Here is a 15,955-nt window from a genome sequence, read left to right as displayed (position 1 = left end):
CAGTACATCACTGATTTCTCTGGCAGTCTTTAATACTTGAAGAATTATTAAATATAGGACTATTAAATATGTCCCTAGGAAAGCATTATTTTTTAACTACTACTTGATGTGCCCTGAGGAAGGTGAGTGACCCTGAGAGGTCGTGAATTCACCGAAACGTACGTCGGCACTGGCTTGTACATCAAGGACATTGCTTTGGATTTACCTGACACACAGCCCAGTGGGTACTAATTGAAGGTCTGATATGGACATTCCAGGAATATGAATAAAATCATTATCAAGTTGTAAGATTTCAAAAACATCTTTCATGAAAAATGAGACCAGGAGGATCATGAAAATTGGACATTGAAATATTATTGAATAATGTTAATCCTGTATTTTTTAGAAAGATTGTTTATTTTGATAGCATCTATTTGGCTGTGTGTATGGGGGGTTTTCCCTTGCTGTTATAGATTAATTTGCCCTTTTTGTATTTACTGTAATATATTTTGTTTTAGGATTGGTGTGAATGTACTGGCGTGATTGCGTATATTGTTTTTTTATTTATTCATTTTTCCTAGGGAGGGCTATCCACTTGAGTATTTTTTGAGCTGATTAGTAATAAAGGTATTTTGGTGATTATCTAAATAAATAATATATATTTGAATAACTAAAAAGTATGAAATGTGTAACCTATATTATTAGTGAGGATGACTCTTTATATTTGTGCTGTTTGTTTTATGTGTGTTTTAGGGATTCCGTTCTTAGGAACCCTTTCTTAATTTAGCTATTTTGGCTCTTTCTTGCTTAGAGGGATTATTTGTATTTATGTTTTGCCCATATTGGTTGCACATGGGGTCCTATCGACAGGCAATTTTCTGCCCACCTGTGGAGACGTGCTAATGACTCTCAGGAAAGGATACAATAAGAGCCTGCTCTGGAACGAGGTGTCACTATCCTCCTGCTGGTAAGCCGCTAGGGTGCTGGACCAAAAAGTGAGCTTCAAAGAAGAAGTCTCTTTTGAAGGGCAAATGGGTAACACTTGGGAGAGGGGCTGCTCCACTGTTCAGGCAGACAGACTGGTACTTGGGAGAAGAGAGGGGAAACCTGTTGCCAAACTAGTTTTACAGGGGCGTGTATCCCCCTTGGTTGCCACATCTCTGGGTTTAGCTACGGCGCTTCACATGCCAGGTGAGAGGTCCTGCCATACCAGAACTGGGCAGAATGGGGCATCCTGGGATACCCACTTGCCACACTTCGCAGGAAGTGATCATCAAGTGAGGGGGAACCTGGTAGCCCATTGCCTACCAACAGCATCTGCCCTGAGAGGGCACCCCTGGCACCCCAAACTCACATTCCGACTTGACTGGAAGAAGGACCGAAGAAGGACTGCCCTGCTGCACTGTGGAACAGACAAAGAGAGGCTGCATCAACATGGACTGCACCTGCTGAACCTGGTGGCTACCAAAGAAGAGGGACTGTGCCTGCTGTGTCCTGCTTGAGGGGAAATCATCTCCAGAGCCCAGCCAAAACCAAGAGACTCCAAGGGTCAGTGAACTGGTCTCCTGTTCACAGGACAGGAACAAAACAGCTGAGAAGCGTGTGGGGCACGTTTTTATCCCAAAGTCTTCTACCCGGCGCCAACTGTTGCCCTGCCAGCAGCAGAGACCATGACTTGATGCTCAAAGTTGCACCTGAGTTTGCTGAACCCGGGAGTGTCACTGAAGTGCATCCAGGACCTCCAGAGGATGAGTTATTGACTGAGGAAGGATTGGCCTGTGACCACAATACTAGGTGACTGGTAGTCCAGTGGCGCTTGGACATCTGCCAGCACTGACAGGACTTCGAGAGATGTCAACCTTGTGACCACGACTGCCTCACCCCCTATGTGAACAGAGGCATAGTTGAAGAAAGACCTAAGTTGACCACATCACATCCACAGCATCCTTTGAGCATCTTCAACATCCTTACTCCTCTGCATCAGGACCACTTCCAAAGGAAACCCCTGAAAATTATACAAATGTTTGGAACTGACTGAAGACTGCTGCACCTGCTGAGGTAACTGTTTCTCAGGACCTTGCTGGTCCCCTGAGTGGCTTCCCACTGGAGTTAGTCAACTAAAGTAATTCTAATTCATTGAATTTGCCATTGCTTATTCACGGTTGAGTCAAACTACCTTGATTTTCTACACCTTGTAAATTCTATATCTCAGGAACGCTCCCGTGGATCTTTTTTGTTGTGGTGTTTAAAAATACATAAAAATACAGTCTATTTTTATAAATTAGTAACAGATTTATTGGGTATCTTGTCAATTTCTTCTTCAGTTGTTCTGGTACTTGTTAAATGCTTTACACTTGTCCCTTTGTATAAGCCTTGCTGCTCAGAGGCTGAGCTACCCAGGGCTGAGCTGATGGTTTGACAAACGAAACCAGACCATATAACACACCTGATTTCCGCACAGACATGTCGTACAGTAGAGTGGCATGTTAGAATTAGAGTGGTGTGTCCCAGAATGGTATAGAGTTGAGGGGCATACAGTAGAGTAAAGTACTACAAAGTGGAGTGGTGTAAAGTGGAGATGCATAGTGTGGAGTATGCATGGTGTGGTAGCACACTGTCATTACAGAAAACACATTTCAATTGAAATGACAATTACATTTGCACCGAAATAATGTGACAATATATTCCCCGTATTCATAATGTGATAATAGCCTAATGGTTCGCAGAAGTGTGTAAAGGTTTTGACTGGATCCCCATGTTTTGATTGAGTACACGGACCTCCTTAGACTCACTGGCATCTGTTCTCAGAAAGTCATCTGTAATTGCTAATGTTTTAGTAACTTCTATCCTCACAAATTCTATCCTAACCAATGGACTTTTTGGATTCAAACTTCAACAGCATCTATGTTACCAATATTTATATGCTGATTAACTGTTTCTGTTCTTTCTTTCTGAGCCAGGGTGGCTTCGGTAGAAGGTGTAGTCCAAGTATAGCATGTTTTCTTATTTTCATCCCTCATGGCACTTGTTGTCTTGTTTCTCTTATATTTTAAAACCACGAGAGCTAAATGGTTGAACACTACTATCCAAGGACCGTTTCCATGAGGCTTTTCCTCTGCATTTTCCTCCTTTGATACAGGACCAATGAGTCCCACTGTCTGGGTGCCGCAGGCGTGTTTCTCTATGTTCTTCAATTCTGGAATTTTTGGAAACTTCTCTGATTCCTGTACATGGGTTGAGCTGGTTGTACAGGAGTCACTAAGTTCATTAGGATTCATTGCTGTTTGTCCCAAATCACTGTTGTTTTATTCCATTGCCAATTTTTGTTCTGATGTTTTACTAATGACTGGGGTTTGCACAGTCTGAAAGAGAATATGATTCATTTCTGGTTTTGGCAGTTTTTTTAGCTTACTTTAACTTTTTTATTTTAGAAATTATTTGAGGTTTATAAATTTCATCTCTTGTAATGTTTTCGACTTTCTCCGTGTCATGGTTCCTTTCACCCTTCTGGTTTACCCTGAGGTATTTAGTTTTTACTGTTTATAACAAGGGAATCTGGTAGACAAAGGCGGTGCATCTATTTCATCATGATGCTTAGCCATTCCACGGCCCCTTTTCCAGTCATTCGTTGATCCAAGAATGACTCAATCCTCCCTATTTTTTGTATCCCTACCCATTATATATGAAGCAAGGGATTGTAAAATGTCGACCTGTGTATTAGGTTTAGCTAATTGCTGGTTTAGGGCCCAGACAGGGCCCTGAAGCTGAGTCTCAAAATGGCTGCTAACACTTCCTGGTTGTAGTGCTGGCAGCCAATCAGACCTTTGCACGAGAGTTGTTGCGACCCTATATATACAAATGTGGATTTCCTTTAATTTCTCTTAAACTACTGAACAGATTTGCACCAAATACGAAAAGGGTGATCTGTGGGCCAAAAGGTACCTCTTTGCCAAATTTGGTCTAATTCCGGCAAGCGGTTCAGGATGCAGGCGTGTCTATAGAGTCTGTGGAAATTAATATGGGAAACACATTTTTTTGACCCCCCCTTTCTCGGCCCCTGCTGTCGGGTGCGTCGTGTACCTGGCGTCCCCAAGGAGTGGCCCCTTTAAGGTGGTGGACAGCATAGCCTTTAAGCCTGTACACCCCATTACGTACGACCGCTCGTCACCTGCAATCCCCACCCTGCACTTACCTGTTCAACGCAGCATACCTCGTCCTTGCTGTTTCCAGGATCTCATTTGCTCTTGCAAATCTTCGCCACTTCTGTTTTCAGATTCCACAGTCTCGGGCTCGTACAGGTCATGACAATTGTTCTTGGAAGTTCTCCTAGCAAAGAAAAGAGTAGAAAAAACACAGTCATTTACTGCATTTTCATCAGAGGGTAATGCGCTGCGGGGCTATATGTGAACTTGATTCTATATATGCATATCTGAATTGGATAGTAGAAACTTCTGTTAATTCTTTGGCATTCTTTTCACAATATCTGCATAGACAAAAAATATGCCATTTCTGCAATTAGACTCAGATGTATATCTTTATTGATTCTATCAACTGTTTTTTATGTTGTGGACTTATAAAGGACTTTTAAGGACCTCTAAGTAATCTGACGGTTTCTACTATATGTGTGAACTATATAGGAGTACACAAAGGGGGTCATGATGACCCCGGCAGTCGGTGTAAATGTGGTGGTAGTACCGCCGACAGGCTGGGGGTACATACTGCCACATTATGACATTGGCGGGTTCACTGAAGCCAACCCGCCAATGTACCACACCGACCTCCCGGAGATAACAATCTACAATCCGGCAGCAGCTACTGTCCCGCCTGCGGCATTATGACCCTGCCTACCGCCATGGTTTTTGTTGCGTTCGTAACACCACAAAAACCATGGCGGTAGGCCCTACCACTGACAGGACATCCATGGGGTCTTCCGGCAGTGGATGGGACAGGCCGCTGCTACCTCCAGCAGCGCCCCACCAGCAGAACACTGCCAGGCCGTATTATTTGTCCTAATACGGCTGGTGGAGGTCTACTGGCGTGGCGCTGCTGGTGGTAGCAGCGCCACCTTAACACTGTCCGCCAGCATGGCCACAGCCGTATTCCCACCCTTCTGGTGGCGGAAATCCAGCTGTGGTCACATTATGGCAGACGGATGTTAGCCGCGGCGATGGTCTTTTGGTGGCCATAGCCGCGGCGGTAGGCGGCACTTACCGCCAATGTTATAAAGTGTTTAACTGGCATATTGTTTATCTTTGAAGTTTATTGTGTTCATGGTGAAATTCTAAGTATCAGAATTATACAAAGGGTATGAAGTAATACTCTTGATGAAGTATATGCTGACAGCCAAAGTTAATCAAGTATGTACCAAACAGTGTTTATGATATATGCCAGAACTGTATGAACTCAGATTTAGGAATATCGTAGAAGCGCTCCTTGAGTCACTGTAGTTTGGTTGGATCATTCAACTGAACATATTAGGTATGTGTAATAACCTCTCCTTACACACATAAATTACTGATATCTTGGTCAGTCATTGCATTTGCCTTACGAGTTTCTTTTCTAGATTAAGGGATCAAAGCCTGCATGTTCTTTCTGCATATGAGAAGAAAGGAGAAGGGTATTAGGTAAATCAATGTTTATGGGTGCCTGTATAATCTCTACTATGATTAGATGGACAATACTGATGTCAGTATTTATTTTATAGATGCTGATAAGGAGCCAAACAATTCCCAAGTAGTCAGTAGCAGCATGGGTTCACCAGAATTCATCCCTTCAACCTGGGGAATCAAGCCAACTCCTTAATTCTTGGAGCAGGTTTGGCTCTTTGGGAGAGAGGGAATTATCATTGTGTCCATTTCACCCATGCAAACAGGTAGGGGCCTGACAGTACGACAAGCCCACGTTAACTTGTCGCCCAGGTGAAATGGAAGCTTGATGTTTCCTTGGCTGATTTAGCTCACAAGATTGGCAGTGTACAACAAGAGACACAAGCATTAGCACAGAGGGTTGATGCATTACAAAACGCAAGTGCAGAAAGGTTTAGTAGTTGACATATTAACCAAGGGGAGGAGTCCTCAGAGGAGGCATTTTCACAGTCTTCCATAGCTAGTTCCAGCCCGGGTGCCGGAGACCCAATAATACATGTTACTACACCACCAGCTATACCTTTGCCCCCCAAAACGGTTTTCTGCAGAGTCAACCAAGTTTGCAACTTTTATAAATCAGTGGCAATTAAATTTTTTGTGCAAGCGTGCTTGTTTCCCTAATTATCAAACTAAGGTGGCCATTGTATTGTCTTAATTGGGAGGTAGAGTGCCCACATGGTCAATACCGTTGGTAGAGAGGGACAATCCACTACTGTATAATTGTACAGCTTTTAAGTCCGAGTTGAAAAGGTCGTCATACATTTATACACCCTGTAGACACAGAGTTACTGAATTTATGTCAAGGAAATAAAGATCTATTAACGTACATAACAACATCTAATAGATCAGTGGCAGAATCAAGCTGGCCAGATAGTAAAAGGAGTTCTGTATTCTATAAAGGGTTGAGGGACGATCTGAAAGATTTACTAGCCCAAGTAGTTCATCCTCCTGATAACTGTAGTGAGTTAATTGACTTTGTTGTGAAGTTAGATCATCATTTGGCAGAACATCATTGGGAGAAAGGGAGATCTGAGACCAAGATAGTAGAGCATAAAGAGAAAAAGGCTTAGTCTGACAAAACTGATGACATAAAGCCCATGCAGACAGGGAACCTTAGAGGACTACTGAGTGAGGAAGAAAGACAGAGGTGTAGAACATTATGACTTTGCCTGTACTGTGGCATCAAACAGCATTTTCTACGGGATTGCCCAGTTAAACCTAAGAGGAAAGGAGAAGCAGGAAACTAAGGCACGGTGAACAAAGGGAGGCAAATGTTTCAGGTGGACAACCTATTCTAGCCTCAAAAACTCTTGCACACACTTCATATTTGCAACAGTATCACCATCTATATTTGACAGCTCATCTGATCTGAAACGGAGGCTTTGCTCATTTCCAACTACTAATTGGCACAGGGGCCAGCGCAAATTTTATTAATCATTCCCTTGCTTCATTATATGGTATTCTGTGTAAACAGTAAGAACAAGTGGATGACATTAAAACAATAGATGGTAGTACTTTAAAATCAGGCCTTATTACACATTCCACCCCATATATTGGGCTCAACATACAGCCCATATGGAAATTATTAAGTTCGATGTTATTCAGGCCCCTCAATTCCAAAGCATCTTGGGAATACTCTGGCTAGAGACCCATAAACCCGACATTGATTGGAAGACTCATAAGATCTCTTTCTGTTCTCCCTACTGTACTAAACATTGTTTTTCAAAGTCACCTAGCACGTGTCCTGAAACTATAATGGCAATATCTTCTGAGATAAAGGGCCCTTTCGATTCCTCCATGCTACCAAGATCTGGCGGATGTCTTTGATAAACAACATGTCACGGATTCGGGCGGGACTGATCAGGACTCTGGTTGGGACACCCCTTGAGGTCACCGCATATCCTAAAGAGGTAGTGTACTGGGGCAGAAGAGCAGCTAAAGGCATACACGGAAAAGACAGCTATGGACAGGCACAGGAAACAGGAAAGTAAAAGCAGGGCAACCCTTGTGTGAACAAACAGGAAACAGATTACAAATGGACAAACACGCTGGGGTTGTACACAGAGTAGGGCGCTGAACCTCCCACAGTGACAGGTAATGTCAATGCCTCTGTGCAGTTTGCTCTTACAGATAGTCACCCTGCCAGCCCTATAGAAAGGAGGCAGCAGAAGTGATTCTGTCTCTGGACCCCGGAGCACAAACAAGGATAGTACTTACATACACAAGACACGCTCTTTTGGGACCAGCTGGAAACACAGAGGCGATTCCTGGAAAAACAGCAATAGCACACTGTTACTGTTAGGCACGAAAGACATCGCATAATACTAGACAAGGATGGGGGCTGGAATTGCCTCCTGGAAACCAGGAGCCAACCCCAGAACAAAGGGGGACACTTATACACTGGCGAAGACTAATAGAACACTTACCAGACACAAATACCGAGAGGAAACAGAAACAGAAGGGACAAACTAAGAGGCAGGAACTGGGAACAGGCTCAGGCTGAAGCAAAGGTAGGGCTAGGACTGGAAAACAGGGTGCAAACTTCTGGCTGGGACAAACAGAGACAGGACTGGGAAACTGAGCGCAGGCTCTGGCTGGAACAGGCAAGGACAGGGCTGGAATACAGGGAGTAGGAAAAAGCATTAAACAGAAACAGAGAGCAGGTTCAGGCTGAAACAAGGCAGGAGCAGGACAGAGAAACAGGGATCAGGCTCTGGAAGAAACAAACAGGTACAAGGCTAAGAGATAGGAAGCAGACTCTGGCTGGAACAATCAGGAGCAGGGCAGAGAAACAGGAAACAGATTCAAACTGGAACAGAACAGGAACAAGACTGGAACTCCAACCGATAAGGGGTCTGTAACACAAAGGAATCGAACTCCAATGCGCGATGGGGATCTTGAGAAAATGGCTGCTTATAAGCAGTTCCAAGCTGCAGAAAACCCTAGGTGGAATCACATGACTGGGCTGCACAGGTGTGTGTAGTTTCAGACACTCGCAAGTCCTGGAGCAGAGGATCCGGTGAAAAGGAGCAACTGGAATTCTCCCATAGAAAACAATGGGAAACAGAATCCAGGCTTCCTGACTACCAGGCTGTGCATTATGGGATTTGCAGTCCCAGGAAGCAAATGTAGTACTACAAAAGTATACCATGGCCACAAGAGAAACAAACCGGAGTCAGCAAGGGACTCTGGATAACTGTTCAAGCTGATTCCCAGGCTTCCGACAGTCCCCGTACAGTGCCCCCTAGAGATGTGACGACCGAGTTGTAACACAACAGGCTACTACTCTCCCTCCACATCGCCCATAAGACTGTCAGATCGATTTACTCCCTGGTGCTCGCATACCATGCAGTAGGATCTATGCCTTAATTGAGAAAGAAAACATCCATCTCAGAAAATATCTAGATGAAATGTTGTGCATAGGATTCATGAGACCATCCTGCTCACAAGCCTCATCTCCTCTGTTCTTCGTACCAAAAAAAGGGGCGAGTTACTCACCTGTATTGACTATAGAGCCTTCAATGACGTCACAGATAAAAATCGATATTCCTTTCTTCTTATTTCCAACTTGTTCGATTAAGAAAGCAAAAGTGTTCACTAGGTTAAATCTGAGAGGAGCCTATCCCCTGGTGCGGATAAGGGAGGGAGATGAATGGAAGAGAGCTTTTCACACCAAGTTTGGCATACATGACTATCTACTGATACCCTTGGGTTGTGTAATGCCCCAGATGCCTGCCAGTTCTTCACAAATGAGGCATTACAGGATTTTTGGGATATCTGTGCAGTAGCTTATCTTGATGATATTTTTGCACGATTATGCCTGAGATAAGCCTCTCAGAGAGAGCAAATATGTAACCAAAATCTGTTGAGAAGAAAGAAAAAGAAAAACCAAGAAATAGAATGGGAAAGAAAGGAGGGTGTAAAAACAGTGAATTAGATAATGTTATACATCATAATAATACTGCTCCTAGGACCAGCTAGATGCAAGGCACCAAGCTATCAATACCTAAATTATCTAAGTGACAATTATAGTTGGAAATATAGTCACTGTGTCCTGAAAAAATAGGGACAAGTGGTTGAAAATATTGCATGTGCAGGGGACAATACTTGGTAACGTGTCTTAGGGGGTCATTACAACATTGGCGGTAAAAGTCGCTTACCGCCGTGCAGAAGACCGCCAATACCCCGCCGCGGCCGCGGTAGACCGCCACAGCTATTATGACACACATCTCGGAATCCGCCGAAATTCAGACACCCACACAACACCGCCACACCAAAGGTCAGCGATAAACATGCGGAAACAAATCCTCCACGCCAACAGAAACACGCCCATGCTATTACGACCCACGAATCCACGCCGCGCGCTCAAAATACACACACATCTACAAAACACCGCCACATTGGACAATTACAAATACACACACCTGATACACATACAAACAACACTCCCACACACCCAATACAATATAAAACACCCACCCACAGCACCCACAAACCCCTACGACCAATAAATTCTGAAAGAAGCACAGAGAGACAGCACAGCAATTGACAACCCCATCACACAGAGGCACACAACACCATCACCCACACAACATCCACGCACAAAACACCACACACCACTACACTCACCACACTCATCAACACATACACCACCCCACACATCACCCACACCACCCCATGGCACGCCAAAGACACCCCCGCTTCTCCGAGGAGGAGCTCAGGGTCATGGTGGAAGAAATCGTACGGGTAGAGCCACAGCTATTTGGCTCACAGGTACAGCACACATCAATAGCCAGGAAGATGGAGTTATGGTGCAGAATAGTGGACAGGGTCAACGCCGTGGGACAGCACCCAAGAAATAGGGAGGACATCAGGAAGAGGTGGAACGACCTACGGGGGAAGGTGCGTTCCACGGTCCCCAGGCACAACATCATGGTTCAGCGGACTGGCGGCGGACCACCACCTCCTCCCCCACAACTAACAACATGGGAGGAGCAAGTCTTGACCATCCTACATCCAGAGGGCCTCTGAGCAGTCGGTGGAGGATGGGACACTGGTAAGTCAAATCTTAACTATCAGATCCCCCACCCTACCTGCATGCTATCACACACCCCCACACTCACACCCTCCCCTATCACTCCAATCATCACTAATGTACCCATAACACAAACCACCCATCCCAACACCAAGCCCTGCATGACACAACTAAGCATGGTCACCCCTCACCAAAGCATGCTCACTGCACATACCCAGAACACCCCCCCAACCACCATCATCACACAAGCCCCCAGACAGGAATGCTTGCACTGGGGTTCACGCACACCCACCCATTGCACACCATCACACACGTGCAATAATCATGCTCTTATGCCCCTGCAGGAACCCAGAGGGTCCAGACAACACCACTCCACCCACAGAAGAGGCCCACAGTGACGAGAGCAGCTCTGCCCTACTGGATCTTGATGACCAGCCCGGACCATCGTGGGCCTCAGGACAGTCGGTTCCCCTTGCACAGGCACAGCCCAACACCGACCTTCCACCCTCTGGTAACACCAGCACAGCACCCACCCAGCGGGCCCAAACCTCCCTACCCAGGACAGGTCAATCAGCGGTGTGTCCACCACTACAGGGCACCCAGGGTAACCCACCATCCCAACAACAACAGGGACCTGGGGGCAGTGGTAGTGAGCACACGGTCCAGGGGACGGAGGCACAGGAACATAGGGAAACTGGGAGGGCTGCAGTGCGACAGAGGGAGGACAGGCCAAGGGAACCAACTCTCCACGAGGCCCTCTCCTCCATCATGGGAGCGTACCACCACTCCCAGGAGACGATGGCGACGGTCCTGGACAAGTTGCAGGAGACCCTGCGGCTGGAGGAGGAGCAGTATTTGGAGTTCAGGGAGGAGCTCAGAACCATCAGCTCCGCCCTGGGCACCATCGTAGGGGTGCTGAAGGACATACAGCAGACCTTGAGGGACACCGTGGCACTCCAAGGGGCCCCTGACACTAGCCAGGACAATGAAATGCCCACCACCTCCACCGGCGCTAGTGGACAGGATGCCCCGCCACAAGACCACCACACCAGCACCCCACCCCCTGCAGACGGACAACCACCATGCAAGCGGTCCCTGAGATCCAGGAACAGGACAGAGCAAGATGGCAAGACCCCTGCCAGGAAATAAGACCACCCTGATTGTCCTCCCACTGTCCCACTTTGTTACCCTGTCCATATTCGAACTGCCCCAGCTCCACTTCCTATGCCCAGATGGGCAGTGCACCTGTGTAACTAATAGACTGGACTCTGCCATGGACATTCCTCCACCATCACCCATCACCAATTTACAACCCCCCTTCATTTTGTGAGCATTTAAATAAACACCCTTGAAACACAAAACAATCTGGAGTCAGTCTATGATTTGGTACTTTGTATTATCAATGACAGTGTCCTAATGGCTGTACCATTGTAAGGCTAACATACCTATGTCGCACATCACAAGCCCTTGAAGGATGCAAGCAGTTGACACGTAGGTTACCACACCTGTGAAACCGTAATGGAAGGGTACAACTCAGTTAATAAATAGTGACTGAAATCGAAAAACAGGATAGAGCTAGACGTGTGAAAGTTAATGTAATATCAAACCAGAAAATGTTCTCACCTGTGTGTCACTGGAAATACTGCTGTATGACTGACTCCCTGTTGTCGTTTTCTTCTTCCTCAGCTTCATCCTCATCACTGTCCACAGGCTCCACAGACTCCACAGCTGCTACAACACCGTCATCTGGATCATCCTCCTGCAGAAAAGGCACCTGGTGTCGCAAAGCCAAATTATGCAGCATGGAGCAGGCGATGATGATGTCGCACACCTTCTTCAGTGAGTAGAATAGGGATCCACCTGTCATATGGAGGCACCTGAACCTGGCTTTCAGGAGGCCGAAGGTGCGTTCGATCACCCTCCTAGTCTGCCCATGGGCCTCATTGTAGCGTTCCTCTGCCCTGGTCCTGGGATTCCTCACTGGGGTCAATAGCCAGGAAAGGTTGGGGTAACCAGAGTCCCCCAATAGCCATACACGGTACCTCTGGAGTTGACCCATCATATCAGGGATGCTACTATTCCGCAGGATGTAGGCGTCATGCACTGAGCCAGGGAACATAGCATTTACCTGCGAGATGTACTGGTCTGTCAAACAGACCATCTGGACATTCATGGAATGATAACTCTTCCTGTTCCTGTACACCTGTTCACTCCTGTGGGGGGGGACCAGAGCTACATGGGTCCCATCAATGGCACCTATGACGTTGGGGATATGTCCAAGGGCATAGAAGTCACCCTTCACTGTAGACAAATCCTCCACCTGAGGGAAAATGATGTATCTCCTTACGTGTTTCAGCAGGGCAGACAACACTCTGGACAGCATGTTGGAAAACATAGGCTGGGACCTCCCTGATGCCATGGCCACTGTTGTCTGAAAAGACCCACTTGCAAGGAAATGGAGCACTGACAGCACCTGCATGTCAGGGGGGATTACAGTCGGATGGCGGATCGATGACATCAGGTCTGGCTCCAACTGGGTACATAGTTCCTGGATAGTGGCACGGTCAAACCGGTAGGTGACGATGACATGTCTTTCTTCCATTGTCAACAGGTCCACCAGCGGTTGGTACACCGGAGGATTCCGCCATCTTCTCATATGTCCCAGCTGACGGTGCCTACGAAGGACAACAGCGAAGAACCAGTCACTATTCCTCCAGGTATGTACCCACAGTTACACACAAGACTACACCACTCACAAAACCCTTCCTGTATGTGTGTTGAGTGTAGGCCTAGCTATGTGTGACGCAGTAGTAAATGAAGCCATGTGGGCCCCTGAAATGGCGGCTGCCTGACCTCTAAACTGGGACAATGGGATTGTGGGGTAACTGCGCTGGCGTTGCCCACCGTCGCGGTAGGCGGTCGTAGACCGCGGCGCAATGCTGCATTGGTTAACGGTGGACCCTATGGGTACCAAGAGCCAATGAACAGGTGCACCGGCGGTGATGATGCGCACCGCCGCGGACGTCACCGCCGCGGACGTCACCGCCATTTTCTATCTGTTCACTCACTAGATACCTGACCTTCGACAGGAGAGGACCTACACTGCTCGTGCTGCTGTGACCTCGGTCTGGCAGTGACGATGGCTGCTGCGTCTGGGGAAAGGGCCCCTGCCTTCACTGCACAGGAGTTGGAGAAACTTGTGGATGGGGTCCTCCCCCAGTACACGCTACTCTACGGTCCTCCAGACCAACAGGTTAGTACACAGGGAGCACGTTGTATGGGCTAGGCCTGGGTGGAGAGGGCTGGATGGAAGAGGGAAGTGGGCAGAGTTGATTGAACATGAATGCATGGGAATGAATGGGCCACATGGCCAGAGTAGGGAGGGGGCCACTCACAACGACGATGCAGTTGGTAATGACTGTTCCTCTTCCCTTGTGCATGTCATGTAGGTCAGCGCCCACCAGAAGAGGGACATCTGGTGTGCCATCGCCAAGGAGGTCCGGACCCTGGGGGCCCACCAGAGACGGGGCACCCACTGCCGGAAGAGATGGGAGGACATTCGCCGCTGCAGCAAGAAGACGGCAGAGGCTCAGCTAGGGATGGCCTCCCAACGTGGGAGGGGTGCCCGGCGAACCATGACCCCCCTGATGTTCCGGATCCTGCCGGTGGCCTACCCGGAGTTGGATGGGCGCTTGAGGACATCACAGCAGACACAAGGGGGTGAGTACAACCTCATTCTGTGCACTTTGCGTGCAGTGGAGGTGTCTGGGTGGGGGAGGTGGGCTGTGGGTGTCCCTAGGCCAGGGCGAGTTAGGTAGGCAAGGCCCCTCTGTAATGTAGGCCATGTGGCACTCAACCCCACCTCAGCAGAGTGCCAAGTCGAGGTATATTTGCCCCTGTGGCATCCATGTGCGCAGATGTCCACCATTGCCATGTAGGCTAGAACCCAGTAATTGCGTGTGCAGAGTGCAGGAGCACGGCGTAATGCAGGGGGCTGCTGCGTCTGTCTTGTCCGCCAACGGTAGCGGAATACCATGCACTAAAACTCTTGTTCTTCTGTCTCCCCCCCTTTTCCTGCTCTCCCTGTCCTTTTGTACATCAGCATCAACAGGCGGAGGTACAGAGGCACCGAAGCACGAGGGAGCTGCATCCCACATGGCAATGGAGGGCCACACCACGGACTCTGAATGCACCAGTGGGACGGAGGGCGAGGGGAGCTTCACGTCGGCCACCGGATCACCAACCATCGACGCGGACTCGTCCGCCGATGGAAGCTCCCCTGTGGTGGCGGCACCATCTGTGCGCACCACTTCTACAGGTACAGCCGCCACCTCCCCTACCAGCACCGCCCTCCCAGCAGCCCCTCAGCGTTCGCCCCGTGCCCGCTCACCCGGAGGGTGGGCATCACCTTCGCCCCAGGCACCTCAGGCCCTGCCCCAGTCACCCCTGCTGCCCTCAGTGAGGAGCCATTGACCTCCTCAGGTCACTCACTGTTGGGCAGTCTACCATTGTGAATGCCATCCAGGATGTAGAACGAGAGTTACAACACGGTAATGCATTCCTGGAGGGCATTCATTCTGGTCAGGCTGTCCTTCAGCGAACCCTGCAATCTCTGGCCTCAGCACTGATGGCAGCCATTGTCCCTGTGTCGAGCCTCCCCCCTCCAACTTCCTCCACCCCGACCCAATCCCCTGTACCCCAGCCCATCCCAAGCACACCTACAGACCAGCATGCACACAAGTCAACACCCAAAAGTAGCTCAAGCAAACATAGGCACCACACATCCCACAGGCACTCACACAAGCATCACACCCATACAGACACAACAACATCCACTGTCTCCACTGTGTCCCCCTCCTCCTCTTCTCCCTCCTCCCGCCCAGTCTTGTCTACACACACACCTGCATGCACCACATCTACAGGCACCAGGAATTGCACCAGGACACCCAGCAGCACAAGCCACTCACTTACACTCACCACCTCCACTGCCATTTACACGTCCCCTGTGTCCTCTCCCAGTGTGTCTGTGACGCCCCCTCACAAAGTACACAAACGCCGGCAATCACTCACCCAACATCCATCCACCTCACGACAGCCTCCAGTACCTGCACCCAAAACAGCTAAATTGACACCTCCTACAACCACCTCCTCTTTCTCCACTCCCAGACCCCCTCCAGCTACCCATCCCAGTGTTTGTCAGAAACTGTCCCTCTGTAAAGTTGACCTTTTTGCCCCCACCCCCCCTCCAATTCATCAGTCCCGTCATAGCGCCTCAGCCAAAAAGCCTCCAATACCA

At 48.2% G+C, this 15,955-nt stretch overlaps 1 long non-coding RNA gene across 1 annotated transcript in view; it reads right to left on the bottom strand.

Moving 5' to 3' along the window:
* Nucleotides 1-4,188: 4,188 nt before the first annotated feature.
* LOC138283488 (uncharacterized) overlaps nt 4,189-15,955 on the bottom strand; it is a 67,285-nt gene continuing 55,518 nt past the window's right edge. Inside the window, exons 2-3 of the long non-coding RNA XR_011201270.1 lie at nt 7,842-7,891; nt 4,189-4,305 (exon numbers count right to left, since the gene is read on the bottom strand). This is a non-coding gene — a long non-coding RNA (uncharacterized lncRNA). The remainder of the gene's footprint in view (nt 4,306-7,841; nt 7,892-15,955) is intronic.

Source organism: Pleurodeles waltl, chromosome 3_1, assembly GCF_031143425.1.
Source record: "Pleurodeles waltl isolate 20211129_DDA chromosome 3_1, aPleWal1.hap1.20221129, whole genome shotgun sequence".
NCBI classification, from domain to species: domain Eukaryota; kingdom Metazoa; phylum Chordata; class Amphibia; order Caudata; family Salamandridae; genus Pleurodeles; species Pleurodeles waltl.
Note: the sequence above shows the minus strand (reverse complement) of the source record. Positions and strands in the feature narration are given on the sequence as shown.